Source organism: Vulpes vulpes, chromosome 1, assembly GCF_048418805.1.
Source record: "Vulpes vulpes isolate BD-2025 chromosome 1, VulVul3, whole genome shotgun sequence".
Lineage (NCBI taxonomy): Eukaryota > Metazoa > Chordata > Mammalia > Carnivora > Canidae > Vulpes > Vulpes vulpes.
In genome coordinates this window covers 111,038,359-111,046,272 of record NC_132780.1, presented here as the reverse complement: position 1 = coordinate 111,046,272, position 7,914 = coordinate 111,038,359, and positions in this window count along the sequence as shown.

Here is a 7,914-nt window from a genome sequence, read left to right as displayed (position 1 = left end):
TGGAGACTCATGTCTGGATTGTGGTCTTTGCAGGTCAAACTGTGGTGGGTAAAATGGTGGAGATGCTGAAGTTGCCCTCCCCAGGGATGGTGGATCAGCTGCTGATATTTCGAAATGGGGAAGTGGTGTTAAGGCAAGGGTTCTCTTTGTCCAAGCAGTTGAAGGCCCAGGAAACAGGTAAAGCTAAGAAAACCTAGGAAAGCTCATAAATCGGGTCCAATAAAAGCAGCTATTATAAAAATGCCACACATTTAATATCTGATATTTTGTATATTAGCAGACCATTAATCTCCTGCACGGATCCCCTGTGATATCACTTTTACTAGTTCAGGATTCGTGCACACATTGCTCTCAGCTCCTGCCATCTTTTTCAGAGATTGCCCTTAGGTGGTGACAGCTGTGATTCTGGGAGTTACACTCCTTCCCTACTCCCTGCCCCAGTGGTGGCTTCAAGGCAAGAAACATTTTGTGGTGCAGAGCCCCCACCCAGGGAATGAGGCTGAGATTTCACCTGAAGCCACATTCCTGCTTAGCTCCTTTTTCTGCCCCATCCTATTCCCACCTTTCTTCACACTTTCCTCCTGAAAACACTCCACAAATCCCCATCTCTTCCAGGCTTGATCCCCTGGAAGCAGAGCTTGCAGAGCCTGAGACAAAGATTGTGAGTAGGAGGGGCCCTACTATGCCTCCAGGGCCATTTTCCACTTTAGACTCCTATCACAAAATGTTTCTTCCTGCCAAAAGGGTAGGTTATATAATCCTCCTCAATAGTGCTGTATACAAGAAAGAATATAGCTGGACAGAATAGTGGGTTTTTTTTTTTTTTTTCCAGCAAGAATGCTGCAAAGCCAAGACAACAGACAAAAGAAAATGCCAGGGTTAACAAGACAGACTTCAGGCATTTTGTTGAGCATATAAAGGTAGTAAACAACTGAATAAGACTCCATTAAGTGAAGTGAGTTTTGAACACGTGCAGATGTAAGGCCAGGGACTGCATAAAAAGTCTGCTCTCCCTCTATAAAACACACTATTAGATGCCCATGGCATGCCAAATGCCTCTAAGAAGCCAGTCTGCTCTTTCTGTATACTTCTCCTCCCACCAGTTCAGTGTGTTAGCATCACTAAATAATTTAAATGTTAACTGATCAAATGCAAGGACAAGACAAACCTGGTGTTTCTCCATCAACTAAGTTGAATAAGATGAATGCTCTGGAAAGGCTAAATAAAAGTCACAAAAAAGGATGAAAATTCTGCTATTGGATTAGGTAGGTGTCAGAGAGACAATAGTAAAAGATTGAAAGCAAATTGTAAAGATCTAGAAGGAGCTGAACTCTTATTAACAATCTGAGTACAGAGTCCTCTGGTCACTTTCAAGAAACAAAATTAGAAATACTGGATGGTAAGCTACTAAGTTTGCACAAGAAAGAGAAAACAGAAAATCAAAGAGTGCTTTACACTCAGAACAACACCTTGACCTCCTCCACTCAAAAAACTAGAAAGTAGTAGACGGACACTTGTGACTTTAATTTTTAAAACATTCAAAATAAAAAAAAAAACATTCAAAATATATAACTTGGATACCTAACTAACTTTTTTAACTAGACCAACTACTGGGCCTGATTGTGTCAGATGTAAGGATTCTGAGGAAATTAATGGAAGGTCTGAAATGATATGGTCTCTCACCACAGACAATGTGAGACTAAGTATCTGTAACACAGAGAAGCAGAAGTAGTACCTGGGGGGTCAAATGAGCTTTCCTTCCTAAGGTCGGTTTAGGCTTCTCACCAGTGCCAGTATCAGAATCCCATCCTATAATAGTCATGGTTGCTATATTTAAATACATCTATTGCATGGTAAGTGATACATACAGTATTCCTCATTCTTGGTATAAGATTAACCATTTTGACAGTCATCCTTTCAACTCCAGAGGTAAAGAACTTCTCCTTGTACCTACAAATCCAGGTGCTAGGGGTTGAGTGACCTGTAACGGAATAGCAAAATCAAGGATTTAGTGTACAAAAAAAAAGATAGGCAAAACAATCTTTACAAGACTTTTTCCTAGTTGTGTAGATTACTTAGAGCTTTTATTAAGTGACGCTTTATAAAGGACTGGTTTCTGACAGGTACTTGTGCACATGGGCACCTGAATTAGTGGCTTCCAGTCCTTAGAATTTAAAGCCATAGCTAACTCAACTAGCTGGTGCACAAGATAGGGAGGATTGCTGGCCTAGGTCTGCAGCTTAGGGGGTCATTTGCAAAGTACAGTGGTTGTGAGGTTGACTTCCTAGCAGTGAGTTTTCTCTACAGTTCAGAGTCAGTTCTGCCAAATAACCCTTGTTTGTAAAGCTTCACTGCTTCAGCCCAATCTACCACTTACAATCCATTCCTAGACTCTAATGATATTAAAGTTCTGAGAAACAAGAGAAAATGATATACCTCAAATTTATCCTAACCTTCTAGGACAGGATCTAACAGGATTAGATCATTGTTTGTATGGTACCCCTGTCATCCACCAAACTTAACTGTCTTTGCTACCACTGGAAACATACAATTTAAGAATCTCCTGTGGGTCACAAACCGTACAGGGATGAGTCAGTCCCTAATATCATAGATCTTGGGCTGATACAAAAAGATAGATGGATTATATAAACAAATAAATCATAATACAGAGATACAGGCAGCAATAAAAACTCCCATGAGGTGCTATGGAAAGACAGGAGAAGGCTCTTGATCTTGGTGGGGGCAGAGTGTTAAGAAAAGCTTCTCGAAACATTTAGTTTTGAAGGGCAAGGAAAGCTGGCCTGTGAGAAAGAGTAGAGGGAAGTGGAGGAGGAGAGATATTTTCTAGGTAGACAATAAAACAAAGATACAGCTCTAAGAGAAAACATAAATATCAAGCAGGCCATGTAGAAGAGAAAATGCTGGAAGGGTGTGCAAAGACCAGATCGTGACCATTCCTATAAGCCATCCTGAGGAAATAGAAAGCTAATGATGAAGTCAGATTTCTTTTGGAAAGATCCCACCAGTGAGATTGTAGCAGATAAATAAAAGGAGCCAGCCTGTTAGCATCAACAAAGTAAATGTGGCAGGAAACCATTTAAAAGCAAACTTAATAGTGTGAAGTAGATAAAATGTGAAAACACACCATTTAAGACGCTGATACCATTCCCCTTCTTCTTTGTTAACAGAACTCCTTCTCTGCCCAGCCCTGTACAATACCTCTAGCTAACAGAACAGAGGAAGGGTCCAGAAAGGGTACATGAGATGGCCACATCGGCTCAGGGTGGGAGAGAGAGTCCTCCACATTTGGGGAAGAAGGAGCTGGGTGGTGGCCACTTTGAAGAGTTGGAACCCAGTCACAACTTCCCAGCTGTCCTGGAAACAGCTCAGCAACTAACCATATTTGCACAACTCTTGAGTATTGAAATCCAAATATGAAGTCTGTACATCTGCCTTTCCCTCCTAATTCTGAGCCCAAGGGAAATAGGAAAGTGTGACCAGCCTCTTGCAGTGCTTTGTCTCCAAAATGAACTACTAAAATCAAACTGGAAAAAAAATGTGGACACCGTTTTGGACAGTGAGACATAAACAGAGGTCAGTCGGAGGGATTTCTGTGGAAATTTTTGTGTCCTTATAAGAGGAATAGATACAAGAGCAGAACTTCATGGCAACCTCTTCCTTCCACTTCCCGAGCCTGGATTTCATGCTGTAACTGCAGAGCCACCTTCCAGATGTGAAGAAACAAGTGTGAGGATCAAAAAGCCAACATAATAAACATCATAGAGATGATGGAAAGACAGAAAAAATTGGGGTTTGTAATGATGTGGTTGCGTCCAGCCTGTTCTGGATCCTGTACATTTAGACTTCCTGCTAATTAAGTATTTAAACTGCTGTGACATGAGCCTGCAAATGTCTCCAAATATTCCAAGGTGACACAAAATAAAAATATTTTTTACCTGATGAAGAGCTACTGACACAGGAAGTCAGTTCCATTTTTGTCTACGTAAATAAATCAATGAAAAAAATATCTCTTCCCACCACAATAAAATATTGACAATAGTTTTGTTATATTTTAAGAGTTAAGTTAGAGACATGCATTTGCTTGCTAATGGTGGCCAAACCACGTTTAATCTTGAAGCTAAAGCAAGCATTAGTTATGAGCCATTGGAAGTTTGTAGTAAATTTAATGTGCCTTATGTTTTTTGTAAGAAGAGGTTTCTAACAGCAGAACCACATGAACCTTAAAAGTCCCCTTTCTTTTTAGTGTTGATGCTCAGCTCAAGAAGTAGCTTGCAAATATCAAGTTTTCTATTATACAACTAGAAAGGAGTTTGACTAGCTATTTTATTCTCCAGGGCCCCTGTTTGTCCTTATTTCTTTCCGAAAACAACAACAACAAAAAAGAGTAACTACTTGTTTTCAAGAGGCTTTTAAAAATAAGGCTATTGAATAGTAAAGTAACTTCATAGTATATAACTAGGACTTATATATTGGCAGGAAGAATGAATTTGACAAGTCATAATGCAATGGTTGTAAATTCAATTACTAAACTTATGATGTTGAAGTATACACGTGAAGACTACAGAAGGGAGGATATAAAAGTTGTACGTTGGTCTGCAGACCTTTCAAAAGCAGAGTATGTGAGTTTGACTCATTCATACACATGGTTCCATTCATAGATCAAGCTGCCCACCCACAGCTGGGTAAGTCAGCCTCTGCTCAGTTCTACTTGTTTCTATAGGTAGAAGTCCTCCTAGGGGTTTTTCTCAGTTCAGTAAAGACAATGGAACATTCAGGGAGGGGGAAAGGGAAATATGGAGAGAGAGGGAGAGGGGAGGATAGAGAGAGAGACACTAACCAGTGATGACAGGATTCTTTAAAGTGAGGCATCTTGTTCATGATCTCCTCTCTTCAGGCAGTGACATTCAGGCCCAGCATGATTCACTGTGGAATGATGACTCCTTCTTGCATTGGCTTCCCATCCTTGCTCTCCAAAATCAGCTACTGCCTTCTTTGAGAAACATCCATTGTCTCATCTGCTCTCCTCTTTATCAACCCATTTTCTGGTAATTCCTCCGTGTCCCAATTCCATCCCCTCTTCTCTTTCCCTAGACCTTAACCCTTCTCCTGACCCACCCCAGGTTCCCTCCTCTCTTCCCCCATGCCTACAAACACACTGAATAACATTCCTTGACTTTGTTGTTCCCTCTACTTGTGATCCTAATTCCCAACAAACTTTACCTCCTGAGCTATATCTGGGACCATATTTACCACCACTCCTTCTCACTGCATACTGACTTTAAAAATCCTGTGGACCAGATTCCCCTTACCAATCCTGAAATCAATTTTGAAAAGCCCCACTGACACTAGAGACAAACCCAAAGACATTCTTAAACAGCATGGGGGACATACAGCTACTCCTCTCTTGCCACAAAATGGAGTGTTATCTACATTTGTGAGGATCCTGGGTGGAAGGAATTGGCCAAGTCAGGAGAGCAGATTATGTAAATAATGAAGAATGGATGAAAGAACCCATATGAACAAAGTTTACTAGAAGGTCCTATCTGCTAAAATTAAAAAAAAAAAAAGTAAACTATAGTTTTCTCTTTTGTCCTGCATTTATTATTTTTTTTGGTAATATTAGCAGGTAACATCCCAGTGCTAGTAAGCATATAGCAATGTTATATACATCATAAATCTAAACACAATCCTGGGAGGTATTATAATTTCCATTTTAGAGAGGAAGACACTGAGGCTTATAGAGGCTAAGTAATTCGCTCAAGACTCCAGTGAATGGCAGAGTCAGGACTTCAAACACATCAGGTTCATCAAGACTTTGAGGCCCTTCATTAACCATTCTGCTATGAAACTTTACAAGTGACATCAGTGATTCACCATCTCTAGGTTACTCCCCAGAGAACCAGCTATCAAGGAACAGATGGTCCCTTCCAGTGCAGCTTTAGCATTTTTGGATCTTGACCTTTTGGGGAGTTTTGGCCTCAGTTCCAGGAAGTTGTATTCTCTTAGCAAGTGTTGATGGTGATTGTAAAAACCATATTTGGTTAAAAAAAAAACAAAACAAAAACATGTTTGGTTTAGGAAAGAGGTTAGCATAGTGATTCCCAGTGCCCTCTCTGCTTCCACTTGCTCAGCTCTACAAATAGGATTAACAGTACATTCTGCTAATTATTAATAGTAGCCTCTTTCACAGTGCCCCAGGTTGGATGATAAGTTATATGCTTACCATGGTGCCATGTACCATCACTATCTTAGTCTTTTTTAAGCTTTGATTTCAACATGGAATCAATCTGCTCAAAATCAAGAGCTCCTCCTAAACGTGTAGGGGACATTTCTGCCTACTCAGCTATCTTGCTTTCCGGGCAGCCCTTCTTTCCCATTTTATTTCACTCTGGGAAGGGGGTGCTGCTAATCTGTGTTGGCCAGAATGTCCTACTCTATCATTCCAACCAAGGATAGGGTAATAATCCAGGTGTGGAAATCGTGGTGACCCATCTAAAGAGTGGGCAAGTGATCCAAGAAAAGGCCAAAGCACTTCTGAACATTAGATGAGAAGATCTTTTTCCACTAAAGCTTCCAGGCTAGGAGACAGTGTTTGAAACTAATGGCAGCAATAAACTCCTGCCATGTGAAGAGAACTGTTTGACTGAAAGAAATCAATCAATGGCGGGGAGTGCATAAAGAGGCTGAGGGTGAGAGCTAATGGCAAGTAGGCGAGTGCACTCTTGCAGACAGAAGTGCCTGCCAATAACCACATCGTCATGGTCTTGGTTCCCACACTTTTTAATTCAATTCTATAAACTACTCCAGTATCTTTCTATTTTATGTGTGCTAACCAAACCTCCTTTTTTGCCTAAGCTAATTTGAATTTGGTTTCTATAACTTGCATATAAAAGTGTCCTGACACCTAACCCCTACCCCCAATTTACTTTCAACAATATTCAAAGATGCGGGGGAAAAAATTGAATAAGGTCCCATTTCTAACTTGGCAGCATGACAAAGATTAGATAGACAAATATCTACATGCGCGCACACACACACGTATGCATATATGCATTTAACGTTCAGTTCTGGAAAAGATGCTGGGAGACCTATCATTGGTGATGGTTTACACTGATCTACAACTTTCTAGAAAGCAACTTGGCAATATTTATCAAATACCTTTAAATCTGCAAGACCTTCTGTAGTGACAAGCAACAGATTTAAGACTCGAGCAAGAAGGAAATGGATTAGAAGGCCGCCGGGGAACTCCAGAACTGAAGGATGAACCTCCAAGCTTCAGAAGAGCAGACAATGCCAGGAAAGTCAACAGCAGGAAACTGAGAGACCTCTCGGGTTCTGTTATATAGTGACCATGTTCCGATCAACTTCCTCCTGACTAGATCACAGTCCTACTTTCCAAATTGGAGAGACCATGCGCTGGTTACACACTCCTGGGAAAGCCGGCCACGGTAGGGAGAGAGGGCAACAAAACATAAGCTGTACAGTCAGCTCATTGTCGTACCTCTCTGCGTGCATCTCTGGCTGCCCAACACACATATGTGTTTGTGTATGGCCACAGCTGCCTTTCCCTACCACCACCCACATACTCTACGGACAACGGCAAGCTTACTCCCCTCCTATGCTGTGGGAAGCGGGCCAAGTCATACAGGCTGCCGCATCCAGGAGTAATAATAGATTTCACAAGGGCACTGCTCAACGAGATCAGCACTTCTCAAACCATCTACAGGAAAGGAACAGTAAATTTTTGCTTCTAATCTGTCACGGACAAATTCACTGGGAAAACGTAATAAAGATGAATTGCTAGATAAATGAAATTAAACATAAAATGCAAGCCTTGATTTATTATTATTATATACAATAGGCATAGAAATCTTGATAGCAATCTAACAGAGT